Source organism: Silurus aristotelis (assembly GCF_946808225.1).
Source record: "Silurus aristotelis genome assembly, chromosome: 9".
Classification (NCBI taxonomy): Eukaryota; Metazoa; Chordata; class Actinopteri; order Siluriformes; family Siluridae; genus Silurus; species Silurus aristotelis.
The window spans coordinates 13,740,696-13,761,260 of record NC_139582.1 but is presented as its reverse complement, the minus strand read 5'-3'; positions in this window follow the sequence as shown (position 1 = coordinate 13,761,260).

The window sequence follows — 20,565 nt, the reverse complement described above, 5'->3', positions numbered from 1 at the left end:
CAAAGACAGAAAGAAAGAAAGAAAGAAAGAAAGAAAGAAAGAAAGAAAGAAAGAAAGAAAGAAAGAAAGAAAGAAAGAAAGAAAGAAAGAAAGAAATTAAAGGCTTCAAGTTGTCTTGAGTTAACCTTAGTTTGAGTGAGAGTCACTTCAAAGCTGCAACACGGTTTTACATTCAATTAAACGTAATAAAAAAATTCATGAAATACATTTTTGCATCACTTCTTTCTCTCTCTCTCTCTCTCTCTCTCTCTCTCTCTCTCTCTCTCTCTCTCTCTCTCTCATAATTTTACAGTTTTCATAAGAAGCAACATGAAAACTAGCATGAATAGATAAGTGTCTGTAAAATTTATAATTGTTACTTCAACTACAAGTTGATGACATGTTAATGCACCAAAACAACCTTACAGTAGATAAGCTAAGCTAGTTGCTAAGCATCGCTAGTCATGCATATTCAGTAATAAAGTTGATACACAGCAGCACTGACCATTACAGTTGATTAGTATGGTAGCTAATTATGTTAGCTATGAAAGCTAGCTAGCTATGGTAGCTATTATTAGGAGATTATTATTCATTTTAGCGAACCAGGAGCTAAGCTAGGAAAAGTCCATTCATATCGTTATGTATGTAAAAGCAGTACACAGATACGTCGCCAGGGTCGGTAAAAAGACTCTGTGTGCAGCAGAAAACACCAACATCTGGAATTAATTCCTATGCACTGACTAACAACACACACACACACACACACACACACACACACACACACACACACACACACACACACACACAAGAGTAGAGACCTCCCAGTTTCCATCAGTGTCATTTCTTTGAAACCTTGTTATTTTTACTCCTTGTCCCTTTTTATTTTTGCATTGGTGATAAACGATCAATGTAAAGTGTCTCTCTCTCTCTCTCTCTCTCTCTCTCTCTCTTGCTTCCTCTCTCTTTTTCTTTTACTCACTCTCTCTCTCTCTCACACACACACACACACACACACACACACACACACACACACACACACACACACACAAACACATATGGCTGTCTAGACAGGAAACATTTCATGCAAACACAAAAAGAATTTCAAATATTTGGTTAAAAAAAAAACCCTCACAGATGCAAACTGTAGTAGTAGAATAAGGAATCAGAGGAAGAGGAGAAAGAAGAAAAAGAGGAGGAAGTGAAGAGTACATCCTGCAAGCGATGTGGAGTTTATTTTGAAACTTATTCTGTAGTGTCTCTATTGTTTCTTCTCTTATCAATGATTTAACGGTGTGGGGCTGTCGAGATGTGGATATGAGCTTGTCTCTATTTCTACCTGTGAGTTTCATATTAAAATGCTGCATCAGCAAGAACCCTGTACTGATGAGTTCCATGTGAAGAGCAGCTCCTGTAAATCCTGTAATATTCTCCAAATTAAAATTTGATACCAATCAGATACGACATGTTTCACTGAGAGAACAGCGGGAGATGAAAATAAACTGTGTTATAGTTGTGATAAAAAATCTTCCGTTTACAGGTTAAACAAGTTTTTTTTTTTTTTGTTTTGTTTTTTACCAAATTCAAACACGATTATGAGCACGCCATTAAGGGTTCTTTAGTTTGTCACAATTCGTGAGAAACAATGAGTTCTAAAAAGAAATATATAACTTTTCAGAAAAGGTTTCAAGTTAAACCCGTTTAAAAGCTTTTCACTTAGAAGTAAGCATCCAGCTAAAGTTTTATAAAGACCTCAATTACAAATCATTATGTGCACTCTACAGAAACAAAGATTGAATCTACTATGCTTATGTTATTTGGCTCCTCTATTTGAAGGAACCGTTAAAAGTTCTATGAAAAGAATCCTTTTAAAGAGGTTTAAAACACAAGCATGCAGTCACTATCACACAAATTGTGGTCAGTCAAAACTAAAATCCTACATGTAGGTTTTAAATAATCAGTAAAAGGTGCAGAATCAAATCGCAAACCATTTTTGAAAAACCTTTTTATAGCAGAAACATTTTAATAGGTTCTTCATGTTGAAAATTGGATCTTATCCTCATAAACCAGCTACACTTGTTCCACATATACAGAACTTTGGAACTGAATTTTGGTAGATGAATACTTATAGAGCATCTTCTGGTAGGAGAACATACTGTTATAAAGTTCTTGAACACTATCAGGTTTGTTGCATCCATGATATCATTAATTTTAGAAAACATTTATGTTTGGAAACTTATTGCAAGGTTTCAGGATTAGGTTTCAGGTTTCTTTGGTTAGAACACATACACACTACTATAGGTTTGTGAGTATGAAAATATATTATTGTATAGTTTCAGAACACAGAGAAATATACTATTTGTTTTGTTCTAAAGCACTCTTTTGTAGCAAAACACACGATTAAATAGTTCTAGAACACTTTCTGGAAAGGAACACACTGTTTTGACATATTAGAACACGCTTGTGGGGAAACATTATTGCAGGTTTCTAGAACCTGTTCTGGAACGGAAACACACTTTGTCGGGTTCTAGAACACTGTTGGAAAACACACTTTTGCATGTTTCAGAAGAAAAAACTTATGTCAACAAATTTAACCCTTGGAAAACTTTTGTATTTCTAAACGTACATTTAATGTAATTAGTAACTCTACAGAACCCCAGAAAAAATAATCTTAAACAAACAGCACTCAGTGTTGCATAGCAAAAGCTTAGCTCATTAATATGTGAAACTTTTAGAATGTGAGGGTCAAACCGAGGTCCTAGAGAGGTCACAGTTCTCCTAAAATTAGCATTCTCTCCTCTTTGACACCAGTGTTCTGCATAATTAGCATCTGAGTGGAACCAGGTGTGCTGATGCCAAATTTAATTTTGTGGTTCTCAGGATGGAACCTGGCATCTCTGCTTTCACATCATGACCTTCGAGAACACAGGGTAAGTGGAGTCAGGTGTGGAGTCAGCACAGGTGTGGAGTGAAACTGCTCCAACGTGTATGAAAATACACACTGATCTTCACTGCAGAACTCAGCTCAGTTATAACATGATCTGAGATCCTTTCTAAGAAAATGCTGAAGCGATCTCGACAGTCACCAGAGGTTCACATTTAATTTACATCTGGGAGAAGTTCAGCTCTGATGAGTGCATGGGAGTTCTTCAGAGATCAGCATGAGAACACAGTGTACAATTCTCACACAAGCTACAGAGGACCTAAGGGTGATGCTGAGGAACTGGAGGAATATATAATACACTTAATTAAGCCTACTTAGTGTTCACCAGCATGATATAAGATCTCAGAGAATTTAAAAGTGAAACTCATGACAGAAAACCTTTTCTGCTGTCTCACTACAATGTGCTGAAGATCCTAGAATGTTCGGCAGAAAATAAGACATGAGTGATGTGCTTGTTCTGTAAGAAATGTTTTAACAATTCAAAATCTGTTAGTAGCAACAGTAACCAATAATTAAAATATTTTTTGAGATTTTTTTTACTTTTTTCATTAATTAAATCTTAGACAATTGAGGGTTATTTGGTTGTTCAATTCGAGAACGCCTAAAAGTTATATGTAGAACTATAAAAGTTAGAAATACTTTAAGTAGCACTCATCCAAAGATCCCTTAATGTCATCTAGGACTAAATTTTTCCTTTTTGTTGTTCCTCAATTTGACTATGTAGAACTGTTTGTTTCCAATTTACCACTTAATTTACCCCTGTTGAAAGAGTGCACCAAGTTATAATGGATTCCATAAACTATTGGTGAACAAGAGTTCTTGATTGCTAATTGCGGTTTGGAAGAACTGTGGAACAAAGAAGAATCTGGAGCAGAATCTTCCAGAAGAACCTTTAAATTGGTGCTCAAAGTAGTGTGTCTTCTTAGAATGGCTTTCCAAGGACCATTAAAGAATAGTTTTTTTTTTCCCACTAAGGCTATTTATATGTGAAAAAATGAGATTGGACTTTTAGTTGCCACACTTGGAAAACTCCTGGAAGTTTGTAGAAAGCTAAATTGTCCAATTGTTAGTTAAGAAACACTAACATCTAACCCTGTACTAAGTACTAAAAGTAAAAAAATATATATATATATATATATTTAACAGATCCCAAAGGTGTAGAACTTATCCAACACATTAAAAAGCAAAGACCTCTTAACTATTTTATGAACTCACAAGGAACACATTGTTACTTGCACATAGTTGGTTTGTTTTCAATCCACACAGAACTCATTGTTAATAAATAATCGTTTCATGCTGAGCCCCAGATGAAGGGTTCACAGATTTCTCCATTACTGTTAACACGCCAGATTTTCAGGCTAGAATAGATTATTCAACAACAGGAACATGAGGATTCTGGATTAAATTCCTGATCAGTTCTTTACACTGCATGTGCAGTTATACACATTTACAGCAATATTCTCTAGTAATAACATTTATTAAAAAAATAGTTAATAGTTAAATAGTTACTTTATAAATTCTGAACAAAAAAAACAGATGGTGCCTGAGACTTAAGATTTTTAGATCTTACGATAATGATAGTGTCAGAGAGCCACCAGTCACACCTCCCTCCAACACTCTTGTTCAGCCTCTCCCTCCTACTAATCACCTACACCTGTCCTCTATTTACCTGGCCCCTTTATAAGGTCCTTCTTCCCCTTCACTCACCGTCCGATCCACAGTTTACGACCATAGATCATCCGGACTACCTACCGCTCTTACGACCTAGGTTTCCATGCTCCTAGCTACGCTTCGGGTAAAGCACTCAGTTAAGTCTGCCATTTCCTGCAGTCTCGTTTTATACTCTGTTGTGTTTGTATATTAAAGACCAATAAACAACACCCTGTTTTACTCCTGGTTCCTGACGCCTGGTCAATATTTATCATTTCACGCAACAGTCACAGGCAGCAGCGTACGATGTATGATATGCCGGACGCACAGCTGGGATGAGCGTATCTCTCGCCCTGTGAGATGCCTCACTCTCGCTAGCGGTCGACAGAGTAAAATTGTCTCAGTGTGTATTTCTTTCTGTTTCAAACGGTTTCAAACAGCAATTTTAGTGATTAAAGCATGTCTTTCAAGCGCCCAAGTATGTCTCCTGCTGCTAGTGAAAAAAAGCCATCAGTTTGGAGCAGAAAATAAAAATTATAAATCATCATGAAGCAGGAAAGACTGTCACAGTTATAGCACCATCTTCAACTTTCAAAATTTTTTACTTACGATGGGGTCGTAATAATGTATCTCCATTGTAAAAAGAGGACTACCTGTAATCCTACACAGAAGCTTCTGCCTCACATTGTGCCTCAATCAGTTTTAACTAAACATCTGTTTAAACTGAGATACTTTTATCTGTAAAAATTGCAGGAACTCTAAACAAAGTGTTGGGAAACGTTCTTGCTTGGAGATAAAAATAAATAAGCAGAGGAGCCACATGAGGAACTTTAATAAACTTGTGTCCACATGTATTGTTTCACTTGCCAAAGGACACACTGATCCACATGTTTCATTTCTCTAATTCTAAACACGGCCTCATTTACCGTTTATGTTTTAACAAACACAAGATGAAGTGGCACATTCCGGATTTACTCATCAGGATCATTCCAAATGGTTGTAATTCTGTTCTTTGATGCCATGTGTGAATTGAAATAGAACAGCTGGAATAGATAACCACGCTTACCCGAGTTGATTAGAAAGAAAGGATATCAGAACCATGAGGAGTAAGTCAGCACTTGGCTAATGGAACAGTATAGAACAATTTTACTTTGTGTAGAAATCACCATCATTTCAGGCGGGCTACATCCTTACCCAAAATATACAGCATTTCCTGCAGTGAGTCTATTCAGATTTATAGTCGATTAACTTTCTCCCTCGCTCAGATGCTCTCACACCAGAGCTTGATTTTTTTTTATGTATTTTAAGAATTATTAAACCATGACTACAAATAGTTAAATAAATGTGTATTAAAATCAGGTTGTGTAAAATACATTTTTAGTGTGGCAGGCATGTGTACATAAAGACAGGCCCATCTCTGCCATTTAAACAGAGCTCACTTATCCCATGTGAATTGAAAAACTAATCAGAAGACTAATCCTGTCTAAATACAACTTAAAATCCCAGAGATGCTCCGGAAAATATTCACATTACTCACCTCTGTGTGTAAATCTAATCCAGAGCTTTATTCCAAAAAACGGTTTAGAAAGATCCAATCTAAACCAGCTCATCCACCAAAAAAATGAGTCCTAGTTTCAAATCAACAAGGAATTGATTGAATCTTATTAAACTTTTCATTCTACTTCATTATATTCTGCTTGACCTTTGACCCCACACCCAGTGAATTTCTCACAGATAACACAGGAGCTTTTGTGATCCCTTATCTAAAAACATAAACGATAGCCTGGTTTAAATTTTAATAAGGCTAATAGCTGAACTGTGAGCTGTAAGATGAAGCATGGAGATCTGTGTGATGCAGGTAAGTACGTCATTTTACCAGATTTCACCAGGGGCCAGAGCCTTGTCCATCCCTCAGACCTATTACACCATTTTTAATGCAATCAGAAACGTGAGCTCCATCATGGCTCAGGGCAAAAAAAATAAAAAAATTAAAATAGAAACCAAGACGAAAGAAAAAAAGAAGAAAGAAAGGGTAATTTTTTAGTTTTCTTTCTCTTGTGCCACGCTGCACAGTGGTGGCTGTAATCTTGGCGAAACACACTTGCGGAAATAAACACAGTGTTTGCACGGCCTGGAGCCCACAGCGAGCCTAGGCGAGCCTTTTATCTGCGCCGCTGTGGGAAGCGTATTTTTAGAGTGCTGTGGTTGCTGTCACCATACCAAACAAGTTGAAAGAGGGAGAGAAGGGCAGATTTCATGAAACCAGCAGCTTCATGACCAGGCTGTTATTTCCTCTGGTTTAAGAGAAGAAGAACAGAAAAAAACCCTTGTGCAATGTTATTTTCTGATCCAGGAGAATTTTCACCCCTGCATTATGTCTGCTGAAACCATCACTCAAGCTCCAGTTTGGGGTTATTTTAAAAAAAAATTGTCTCAGCGTGGCGGTGGAGAAAAATGTGCAAGTTAAGCATTTTTTTGAGAAACCACAAAGAGCTAGCTAGGACTGTCTCAGTCCTCAGCGCTGTCAAGGTCACCCTGCGATAATCTCCTGTAAAACTTTCCGCACAACCCAGTGATCAGCCATCTTAAAGATTACAGGCCTCTTCATAGAAGGTGTCATCATACAGCCGGTGCTGTGCCGCTTCCTTTGAGGCAAAACACCAGCGATCCCCTGAGAACCGAGCAGAAAACAGAGTGAAATATTTAGGTTACTGCAGGATATAGTGTGTGCATTTATAACTAAATACATCAGATGCCTGTTTTACCTCACACGCACAACGCACAAGTACACAATTATTCTAGGACCCCCTTAATAAACCCCTTTAAGCTTAAAGGCTGCTTAAACAGCTTGATTTTATCCAAAATAACCTTAGCTGCTGAGACTCCATAAAGAACCATGGAGGAATCTACATGTCATGTAACGCATGATGGTGTTTGGAACTGCTGAGTAAGAACGTCTTATTAATATAAAAGGAAAACAAAACCAACAAACTGAACCAAATTGGCAGGAAGGATCAAAATATAGAACATTCAATGGGTTGGCAAATTAAAATGTTGGCAAAATCATATTTTGCCAAATATGATGAAAAAAATAAGAGTTTTTTGTTTCTTGTTCTGGTTTATGCCCTATTATTTATTATTGTTTGCCAATTGCTTGACTTCAGCCTGTTTTACACAATGCCTGCCACTTTAGATTGTTTGTCAGTTTATTATAATAAACTGTTCTTAATTCTTGCATTTGCATCAATCTTCACTATCGTGTATTCTGTACATTTATTGTTTACTTTATTTGGTAACTGGATTCCAATGAACTATTAAAGATAGATTTTGGGGAGCTAAGAACTATTAATTGATTAATAAAAAGAGAATTTGAAGATCTTTTGGGAAACTAAGACTCTTAATTATATAAATATGATAGATTTATGGCTCTACAAAGAACTTTCATCAAAGACTACAACATCTAGAATTCTTAAGGATTCTTAGTTTGTCCTGTTAACCCAGCCATTATAGTTGCACAAGCCAGTGCACACTTATTGCTGGTCTTAAGCCAATTGCGTTAGGAAGGGTATCCAAGGTAAAACGTGCCAAATATAATATGTGAATTACACCCTGAATTTCATACCGGATCAGTCAAGGCCTGGATTACCAACAACCGCCACAGGTATTGTTAGCCAACAGGGTACCGGTGGAAATTGAGCTACTGTTGGCCAAAGGAGGAGAAAGAGAATAGGAAGAGACAGCAGGGAAAGAAGAAGTGTAGGAGAGTGGAGGTAAAGGTGAGCAGTTAAAATGTTGGTACTATGACTGGTAAAGAGATAGAGGTAGCTGATATGATGAAGGGGAGAAAGTTAGATATGTTGTGTGTTCAGGAGACCAAGTGGACATGGACTAAGGCCAGGAACAATGGAGGGGGGGGTTAAACTGTTTTACCATGATGTGGTGGTGAAGAGAGTTTCTAAAAGGGTGATGAACATAAAGCTTGAGGTTTAAGAGTTGTTGATAAATGTCATCAGTGTTTATGCTCCACAAGTTGGTTATGAGATGGAGAAGGAGGAAAAGTTCTGTAGTGAGTTGCATAAAGTGGAAGCAGGTGTACCAAGGAATGAACGATTGGTGATTAGGCCAGACTTTAATGGCCATGTTGGTGAAGAGAACAGAGGTGATGGGTAGGTATGGCTGGAGGTGTTAGGCAGGGGATAGTGTAACTAAACAGCATCAGATGGTGGTCTGTAGGATGGCTTTGGAGGTGAAGAAGATGAGGAGGAGAGTGAGGAATGAAAAAATAAAACTGGAAACTGAAGGAGAAAGACTGTAGTGTAAGGTTCAGGGAAGAGGTCAGACAGGGGCTTGGTGGTGGTGAAGACGTGCTGAATGCAACTACTGCAGAAGTGATAAGGGAGACTGCTAGGAAGGTACTTGGTGTGACATTTGTAAATAGAAAGGAATACAAAGAGTCATGGTGGTGGAATGAGAAAGTGCAGGAAAGCATAAGGTTGAAAGCAAGAGGTTGGCAAAACAAAATTGGAATCAGAAGAGAGATGAGAAAAGTAGGCAGGAGTACAAGGAGATGCGGCAGCAGGTAAAGAGGGATGTGGCAAAAGCAAAGGAAAAGGCATATGAGGAGCTGTATGAGAAGCTGGACACTAAGGAAGAAGAAAAGGATTGGTACAGATTGGCCAGGCAGAGGGACCGAGCTGGGCAGGATGTTCTGCAAGTTAGAGCAATAAAGGATGCAGATGGAAATGTGTTGACTAGTGAGGAGAGTGTGTTGAGAAGGTGGAGGGAGTATTTTAAGCAGCTGGTAAACAAGGGAAACGAGAGAGAGAGAATGGTAGATGATGTGGAGATTGTGAAGCAGGAAGTGGATAGAATTAGTAAGGAGGAAATAAGAGCAGTTATTAAGAGTGGAGGATTGAAGAGTGGAAAGTCGGTTGGACCAGATGATATAGTAGAAGCATCGAGATGTTTAGGAGAGATGGCAGTGGATTTTTTAACGAGATTGTTTTACAAGATTTTGGAAGGTGAGAGGATGCCTGAGGAATGGAGAAGTAGTGTGCTGGTACCGATCTTTATTAATAAGGGAGATGTGCAGACCTGCAGTAACTACAGAGGAATAAACTTGATCAGTCACACCATTAACTTATTGGACAGAGAAATTAAAGCCAGGCTGAGAGAAGAGGTGACCATCTGTGAGCAACAGGTCCATCTAGTTTATAGGACTGTGGTGAGACCTGTGATGTTGTATGGATTAGAGACAGTGGCATTGACTAAAAGACAGGAGGTGGAGCTGGAGGTAGCAGAGCTGAAGATGCTGAGATTTTCATTGGTAGTGACGAGGATGGACAGGATTAGAAATTAGTTTATGAGCAGAACATAGATGTTTTGGAGACAAGATGAGGGCGGTACGATTGAGATGGTTCGGACATGTGCAGAGGAGGGACACAGGGTTCTATCCAGCATTACAATCTGCTTGAAACCCTTTCCAATGGGGATCCCTGATGTTGGGGTCTTTGTATACTTTCATCGAGAAAATTATGTATATTTCACTCAAGATTATTAGTTAAATTGATGGGATTATTTTTAAACCGTGACTTTTTTCCAACCCTATTTTAATAAGATTGTTTTCTGTACAATTCTCATTATTACACTAATGTACTAATGTAATGAGTTAATGCAATAAAGTAATGATCCGCCCTCTTTATATGATTTATGGTTTATCATTGCACTAATATTCTAAAGTTCCACTCTTGAATTGTAGTGTCAAAGCAGTACTTTTAGAAAGATATTTTTTTAATACCCCAGACCTTCTTCAAAATGCATTATCTAGCATTGCATTGTATTTATTAATATTAATGCATTTATGTAGGTGATGCATTAATATATAGGACTTATCACTTTAAATTGTTAGGTTGTTTGTTTGTCAAACATTTTGTGTTGTCTTATTTAAGTATTTTTTTACTTGTACAAAGGTTTGTGACACTGGACCATTAGATTCACATCTGCATGGAGCTGATTTTGTACACAGGGACATTGTCATGCTGAAACAGGTTTGGTATAGTTCAAGTAAAGGAAAAATTTTATGCTACTGCATCCAAAGAAATTCAACAGTTGTGTGCCTCAAACTTGTGGTAACAGACTGGGGAAAGACCATGTATGACCGGTGAAGTCAAGTGTCTCAATACTTTGATGCTCATGTATTTGTTAGTTTAATTGTATTTATACCTTGGCATTCCATTGTTTATTTTTTTGGTTGCTTGCTTTTGTGAGTCAGAATTTTTTTGTTCTTTAATTTTGAAATATTTTGTAGTACAAATTTACCCTGCATGGTTGGAAAATTTCCGATTTTAATCAGTTTTCTTAAACTCCATCACCTCAGGCAGAAATGTGTGACATTTTATTAATGAAATAAATGTTCTGTCACTATAATTATATAATTACAGTGTTTTTATCAGACACATTGCTGCAGTGTTTCTAAGGTCAGCATTTGCGATGAATCAAATAATCTGGCAAGTCGTCTCCTTCAGCTGCACCCCGAAATTGGTTCCTGAGCTTCTGTTTTTTTTATTTTATTTTGGTTCTCCTGTAACACAGTCTTTAATTTGCTTTAAGCGTGTGCCATGTTTCAGTTCTGCTGCACGACGTCTGTAAATAGCAGCACCCTTGAGGGCACGTAAGGACCTGAGCAGCTTTTTCTCTGCACTGTGAAATAATTGCTACCATTCAGATGAGTATGAGGTTTGATTGCATGTTTAGTCGGAGCTCCGTGGAGAGGCAGTGTGTAATTTAGAAACTGATGACAATATCGGCTTCCCCTCTGAGGAGAATGGCAACATTTATAATGCTACTGTTACTTTTTTTTTTTACTCTGAACATAGTCCTAAAATGGGTAGAATAAAAAAAGTCCATTTATATAAAAAATGTGAAAATCATCAGGTGGTGAAATTATATCTGAGACCGATTGTAATTATGGTCTACGCTTGAGCTGATGAAATGAGACAAATAAATCACTTATAACTGCCAAACTATTATTATTATTATTATTATTATTATTATTATTATTATTATTATTATTATTATTATTATTATTATTATTATTATTATTATTATTTTTATTTTTATTATTATTATTATTATTACTACCTTAATTTGTTTATTTCCCCAAAACACAAGGCATTTCCACAGTGCTAAAGCTCTGTTTATTGGCTTACTCATGACTCAGAAACAAAAATAAAAAATAAAAAAAATTCTGCAGCCCAAAACTCTTATCTGTATCATTCAAGTCTCGTCAAATCTCATTGTGGATTTAAATCACCTCTCTGATACTCTGAGACAAAAAAGAGTAATTGCTGTGTTCTCACCTGCCCAAATGACTACACTGATATGTAGTTAATCGGGAAAAGCCTGAATTTTCCAAAAATTCCACTCAAGAACCAGTCTTTCTTTTTTATCTTTCTATCTAAACTTTGCATATGTGAAACAACTTAAAAAAAAAAAAAAAAAAAAAAAAAAAAAAAAAAAAATTATTATAGTTTCCATGAAACTTCATCCAAGACAGAAAAAACCTGAAATGGCAGTTTTGAATTCATTTATTTATTTATTTATTTTTGTTATTTTTGTTTTATAAGTGAATTCTGTATTAACTCACCAATAAAACTGTCATGCTATCATGTTATGCAACACCATTGTCCTGTATAGATAAAAAAAGGTTTAAAACACTTTATGTCCTTTATGTTGCTCAACAACTAAAGCTTACTATTAAGACACTGCAGATGAATTCTTTATTGCGAATATTATTGAAAATTTAAACAATCACGTATTGAACACTGGACTGTTATAGTTGATATTTGTTTAAAAGCGAAAATCTCTAGAGGAGGGATAAAGAGGATTTCACTTTCACTTAATATCACTTTACTTTTTAATAATTTTGTTTCTAGCCATTATAGTACTTTCTTTACTTGATGTATGATAATATTGAACATGTCCATTTTATTTAACATTGGTGGTTCTCTTACTCTGTTTCATATTGTACCTTAATTCCTCACTAATTATAGATAGATAGATAGATAGATAAATAGATAGATAGATAGATAGATAGATAGATAGATAGATAGATAGATAGATAGATAGATAGATAGATAGATAGATAGATAGATAGATAGATAGATAGATAGATAGATAGATAGAAGTAAAATAATTATACTGAAAATCATTTACATTATAAATGAAAGACAATCATCTGTCATCTGTAGAAATATATAAAACAGTATATAAAGTAGAAACAGTAAAAGTTAAGGGTGTTATATTGTAGTACAGTAAAGTGTTTTTGTTTAAACATTGTAAACAGTGCTCATATAACCACAAACTTGATATGAATAAAAGGGACAATGAAGAGCAGCCATAGTCATTCTAAACATTGTAACCAGTGTAACAGTAAAATAAAAAAATGGCATAAAGTAGCAGTCCATACGGTTGTGAATAGTGGATGATGAGCTTATCCTAAGCCTGGCTCAGAGCAGTGTAGTGTCCCAACACAGCTGCTGTACATTGTGATTGCTGTTGGTACAAACGGCCTCCTGTTTTCTGGTGAGAGAATTTAGACACGTTATATTACCAATTTCTTAACAGTTTATATGAAATGCTGACATTGAACATTTTTTAAAGCTTGGATTACAGTTGGATTATATTGATAATGGTGTCATGGAGATACAAACTCAAACTCTGTTCAGCCAATTTACCACATTATCACCTTTTCTGCCCACCCAGAGGGGGTCTTCTTACTTAATTGCTTCCCCTTGAGGTTCCGTCTATTGTTCCTTATCTTTCATGCAGACTGTGAATCTGCAAGTTCTTGATTAGGAAAAAACCTAGGGGAGACATGATTGCAATTTTGAGCTTCGTGAAATAAATAAACATCACTTGACTTAACTGATAAGAGTTTTAGAAGTTCTCTTCTAAAGAAAATAAAAAGTGGAGGCCTCAAAATGGACCAGCGTGTTAGTTCCTCCACTGTTGGAGGTTTAATAGCTAGTCAGGAGGAATCACAGGAGGAGAACACAACACAAAATCACCACAGTGCAATAAAAAAATATGTTTTTCAGAAGAAAAATAAAAGAAAGCACTAGAGGTCAAGGACATTGAGAACCTGAATTACCAAAGATAACTTTCTCATAAAAACTTACACCAACTGAAAAAAGAAACGTAGTTGGTTTTTTTTGCTGTAAAAATTGCTCTTTTATGCTGAATTTTGCAATACATTTTATGATCAAACACATCACCTTAAACATCCAATAGCTGATGGAAATGCAAAGAACATCAACAACTTACAAAAACAAATCCTTGACCTCTAATCCTCAAGAAGATTTCGGTTAGTGTTGAGTAAGAGATAGCATATCTGCTCCTCCATTGGTGGAGATATGAAGAAGAGGGAGAATTAGTGAAGAGAGCTCAGGACAGGGGGACAGGAAATGGGTTTGAAGCTCATTGAAGCAGTAAAGCGACTCTTCTCCTCATGGGTGGCTGAGTTTAGATAACCTCCCATAAAGAACTGCAGGGGGACGGTGGAGCTGATACTGATGATGAAGCTGTTAGTGTTTCCCTCAAATTCCTCGCATGAGTTCCTTTTTGAGGCGGAATAATTAACAATTTTAGAAGGATTCTTTAGGAATTCTGGATCTTGGTTTATGTCAGGCTTGTTCTACTTAACACTGAGACAAACCGATTGAGAAATCTTACTGCTGAATTTCAATAAAATATAAACAGACGGCTAAACGTGTGAAGAATAAAACATGAACAGAGCAAAATATAACCTGATAGTACAAGATAGAAACTAGGATATGCGTAATAACATGTATAATTACCTAAGAACTAACATTCAAACAATTTATTCATCTCTTGTGTAGATGTAGTGCTGCTTCCTCCTTGATGGTGCTCTGAGGTTCATTCCTAAGCTCTGGTTAGCAGTTCCATTTGGTTCCTGAGCTCTCTTGGCAGTTTCTATGCATGTTCTACCATGCATTATGTTCATTAACACAAACATTAACGAGAATTTTAACAGACGGCAACAGTATCTTTACTTGTTATAAAATGTTTCATTAATGTTTTTACTGCCTCTAATCTACATGCAATTCTGTACTAACTAGATTGCATGATGTATATTGAATTGAACTGAATACTATTCAGTATCTTCTGTATATAGAATTGTAGATTCATAGCAATATACTAGCTTTTCTTTATACATCTATATATGGTCTGTATATACACTGTATTTATATATATATATATATATATATATATATATATATATATATATATATATATATATATATATACACATACAGTGTGAACAATCTTGAATGTTCAGTAGAAACTAAGAAAATAACCATATAAATGGCAAATTATATACATAATGCTATTATTTTACACTCCTGGCAGATGGTAAACTACATTCTATTGTTGATTACCTGTACTGTGAAATGATAATAAAGTTTAATCTACATGTCACAGACATTATATAAATATTATCATGAACACAACCATGAACAAAAACACAAATGGGAATGGGAACACAAGAATTAAATGAAAAGCTAATTTTAACATGAGCAATAATGGGTGTGAAGTGCTGTGTGATGTATTTAGTTTATTCATTCTCTCTCACAGCCTGGTCAGCATGGCAACACTTAAATTAGGATACTAGCATATTTATACTATGGGAAACAGAACAAAAAAAAATTACTTAGAAAATATCAGCCACATGCGAACACAAATGACTTGATTATATAAGTGGTTCACGCCCAATTTATGATTTAAACCTGAATACTAATAGATCCAAACAGTGGCATTGCGTTACACTGAGCGAACCATAACATACACGGTGTCAAAATGTTTACACGCACACCACTATTGTTGTGTAAGCAAAAAAAACAGCATTGTAGAGAAAAAAATGTATAAAATCTGACTGTTATTCAGAGCAAACATGTTTTAGCTTGAGGCAAAAAACCCCCCACTGCTAAAAATGCTGCTAAAGGCGTTTAGCTGCTACTGCACATGAATGTCTCAGCCAAACTAGAGCTAAGACTAACGCTGGCTGTAGCACGCATTAGCTGCAACTTCACTTCAGATGCTGTAAAAGTGTAAGCATGTGTTTGAGGGTGGTGGAAGGGTGGGGGAGACTGGACGTGGGAGGGTTTAGTCTGGAAATCCAATCACACACACACACACACACACACACACACACACACACACACACACACACACACACACACACACACAAACCACATACAAACACACACACACACACAGTGCTTAAGCTAATAGGCTGTACAGAGCACACAGAGGAAGAGGAGAGTGATTAAGCTACGGATTTCACAAAAAACCTTGAAACCTGCTGGAAAATTCACAGCTCTAAAGCACCTCAAGCTGCTTTTCTTCCCTAAATTGTGTGTTTTTTTCTTGACTTATTGATGGCTCTAATGTACCTCAGTGGGTCCGTGCTTTATTTTTGGCATTCTCTCCACTCCTCTTCAATTTTTTATCTGAAGCTGAGAGGATGTTCAAGTCCATAATGTACATATCTTATTAATGTGTGGTTTTCACAACATGCCTTTAATCGCTAGAGATGCAGCTGTTTGTCTCAGCCTCAATTTCTCAACTGGACGACTTTCCCGGGCAGACTTATGCAGCTATCACACACACACGCACACAAACTAATGTCCACGCTAGCAAATGAATGATTTTCTTTTAGCAGTTAGAAAAAAACATAATGCAGGTTTTCCCACAAGAAGATGTTCTGTTAAACTTGAAATATTAAATAAAAATACTGTTCCGCATCATTTGGAAAAAGAACAATTCATTTAAAATGTGTTTTAACTTAAAAAAAGTAGAAAAAAAAGTTTAGTTCACTATTAAACAAGCTAGACATGTTTTAAAACAAAAAAAGCTAGCATAAATAACTAGCAAAAAACTGCTAAATAAAAGCTGCATTATATACATCATTGAATATTATACTCACTCAGCATCTAAAATATTTCGCTAGGTTTTTATTTTGCATTTAATGTGTTTATTATTGTATTTACCACTTCAACATTTGTCTCATAACCACATGTTTTAGTCCTCTTAAACTACAGCATTTTGCTTTATTAAAGATATATTACGTTAATAAATAATATTTAAGATTTGTATATGTATTTTTATAACAACTACTTTTTATATGTTTATAACTGAATTAAATGCTTGTGAAACTGTTCCTGTTCCTCACGTACATTATAGCAGCTATAAAAAGCTGTAAAAAAGCTTGTTCCCTCACCAACTACTCTTTCTGTTGAAATTATTTTAGGGCATGTTTTTTTTTTTACAGACAAAATCCTAAAGAAGTGTAAAATTAGGTACAATTTACCTGTAACAAAGTGCTGACACCGGAGTTTCCTTCCATAAATATTACTTCTCTTGACAGGAAACTTCACAATATCAACAATGTCCCTGTGAATGAGAACAATACTGTGTTAGAACAAAGTGCAGATTCACTACTGTCAGAACCACTGTCCTTATGGCTTAATCAACATCTTTTTACCAGTCAGAATACACAATTCAACATCACTGCATAATCAAAAATATAACATCAGACAAAAAAATAGGCTAGACAGAAAATCTGTGAATAAAGAACAAACTAAGTAAATGTATATGTTTTGTGTCTGCGTTTTAACAGAAAGTCAATAGCTGTGTGTGTGTGTGTGTGTGTGTGTGTGTGTGTGTGTTGTGTGTGTGTGTGTGTGTGTGTGTGTGTGTGTGTGTTTTTCAGTTTAGCCCACAGTCTGAATTTTTGCATGTTTACAAGTGACAAGACGTGAGTCGGTGGTCGATGCCAAGACTTCTACGCTTCCTTCTCTGTAATTAATGATTTTCTCGTGTGACTGAACCTGGCATTTGGGGGACTTCATGGCTGTCTCTTGTGAAAACATGTGCTAAGAAGACCCACATTAAAACCCCATTTTTAGCTCCTGCAGTCGCTCCAGTGCGCGCACGCACGCACACACACACACACACACACACACACACACACACACACACACACACACACACACACACACACACACTTACATACAGTATACAAACTGTACATAAAATAACTGCAACTGTTAACCAAAGCCTTTTAATAAATTGTTTTTTTATTTTATTTAGGATAAAAATGTTCCAAAGTGTGTAGAATTAAAACTAAGTACAACTAAGCAAATGGAAGAGTTAAGAACAGTGTGTGGATGAGTGTGTATAACTAAAATCAAGTGCATACAACTAAAAGTATAGAAAAGAGTGTGTTGCACTGAGCGCATAGGACTGAGAGTGGAGAACTAAAAATGTAGACCTAAAAGTATGATACTGAGTGTATATAACAAAGTGTATAACTGAGAGTTTGGAACTGAAAGTATCTAATTTAGTGTGTAGAACTGAGTGTGGAACTGAGTGTGTAGAGCTGACAGTGTAGATCTGAGTGTGTACAGCTGAAAGTGTAAAATCAAAAATGTAGAACCTGAGTGTGTAGAACCTGAGTGTGTAGAACTGAAAGTGTATTGCTCAGAGTGTAGAAATGAAAGTGTTAAATTGAAATTGTGTAACTGACAATTTATATCTAAGGCTGTGGAATTGAAATTTTAGAGCTGATTGTGTAGAACTGAAAGTGTATTTCTCTGTGTAGAACTAAAACTGTACAGACGAGTGTGTATAGTTAAAACTGTAGAACTGTGTGTAGATCTAAAACTGTAGAACTGTGTGTAAAACTAAACATGTAGAACAAAGACTTTGTGTCCTGAGACTGAGGTGAAGCAGGAGATTCGGGAGCTGAGTCAACGGCTTCGATGATGGGGGGAGTCTCCACACGGCCGGTTCTAAATAGAGCTCATGAAGTGAGTCCTTGATTCAATTACTGAACCTCATGATTCAGTGGGCTGTGCCAATAACACTCACACACACACACACACACACACACACACACACACACACACACACACACACACACACACACACACACACACTTCTGTCAGTGCTCTAACAATGTTCTGCTGCAAGCAAAGAATAGAAGGGAAGTCATTAAACCTCTGATCACTGATGGGGTAACACTGGGGTAATTATGGAAAATGAAAATAGAAAATGTAGAACTATTAAAGGTTCTTTTGTTTTTGGTTTGTAAGAACCTTAAAAGTACAATGTAGAACCCTTTAAACAAGATGCTTTTCTGAATGAGGGTTCAAAGCAGTCTAACTAACTTTAATTATCCAATTAACTCTAAGCTTCAGCTTATCTAGAACATTTTAGTTTTTAAATTGTCCTTCAAGGGGTTTATCTGGAACTTATATAGTTTTACATTTTGTCAGTCAACAAGAGCCTTAATGAGTAAAAAAAAACTGAGAAGAAAGAAAGAAGGTAAGAATGAAAGAAAAATGCAAAAAAAAAAGAAAGAAGTACAGGGTAAAACTAAATTGCAGGACTATAAGGATTAATGCAAGCAAGGAAGGAAGAGAGAAAGAGAAGTAAAAAAAAAGAAGGAAGGCTAGTAAAAAGAAAGATGCAAGTAAAAGAAAGTAAAGTCAAATCATTTTTCTGACTTCACATCACATGTGCTGGGTGACAAAGCTAGTATTGCTACAAATAATGCACATTTATAGCTACCAGTGTAACAAAGTGAACTCACTGTGTATGCAGGCTGTGATGGGCCTAAAATGTGTATATAACTGTTTATAATGAGCGTTGAGCATTGCTACAGACACAATGTATTTCAAAGTGAATTCAACAATTTCTTTTATTGAAAGGAACTATAAATCTGTGGCATGCTTTATTCACAGCCTATGGTTTTCTCTCAAACAAAACAATCCTCTACTTTTCACTTTCACATTGAGGCAAGTCGTTAACGCTATTACACACTCGATTACACACTTTATTATTTTAATTACATGCAACTCATAAACAATTAACAGACGAGCATAATTGAAATGATCTGCATCTTCATTTATAACATGGCTGAAGAATCATCACCATGACATGTATATATGTCTTATAGCATGTGTGTGGTTTATTACAGTATAATTAAATAATATTATACACACAACCATCCCCCACCTATACACACACACACCAGGATATAATAAAAAAAAATACACACACCTCACTAAAAACATACTATACACAATGGAGTGTGTTGTGCTGTTCTGGTAAAATAATTAGTAACACAGTCACACATCCAGCCCCACCTTGGGTGTATTTTCTTTGTGGAATTATACTAATTTTTTCTAGGTGAGAAAATAAATCAACATTTGCTGAAACAAAATTAATTTTTTATACATAATTTATTCCAAAAACCTACAGAGGGCCACTGCAAGGACATCAGTTCCTACAACTGAAATGGTTCAGAGCTCCAGTACACTTTCCTTGACTTTCATATAGCAAATGCAAATTTACAGAATAATTTACTCCTTAAAGGATTTAATAATAAAAAAATTAAATATATAAAGTAAGGTCTAAAACTGGCAAGAAAGATAAAAAAGACAAGTCTTTGACAACTATAGAATCTTCCTCCCAATTCAGTATGTTCTCTTAAATTATATTAAAGACACTGTAAAGTGGATTTTCATTTCCTTCTCCTTTATTCCTCCTTATTTCATAGCAACTTTCCAAACAATTACCTTTTTTTCTATTAACTGAACAATAAGATGTGCTTTTATTTAATCCGTTTATAGTTATTAACTGTCTTTTCTTTTCTCTTTTTCAATGAAAATAAGACAAAGAAAATCACAGTTTGTCTTCATTTTGTTACTGAGAAACCACAGAAGTGTGTAAACTCATGTCCTGAGGCTTTGTACTTCTGACTGTTCCAAAACACTGACACTGGTGACTCCTTCCCTAAATGGTAAATAACCCATTTCTTACAGAAAACAAATCTAACATGCATTAAAACAAGTGCATTATTATAAATCTGTGATTTGTAGCTGCACCATTTCAGAGCTGCTGTTATA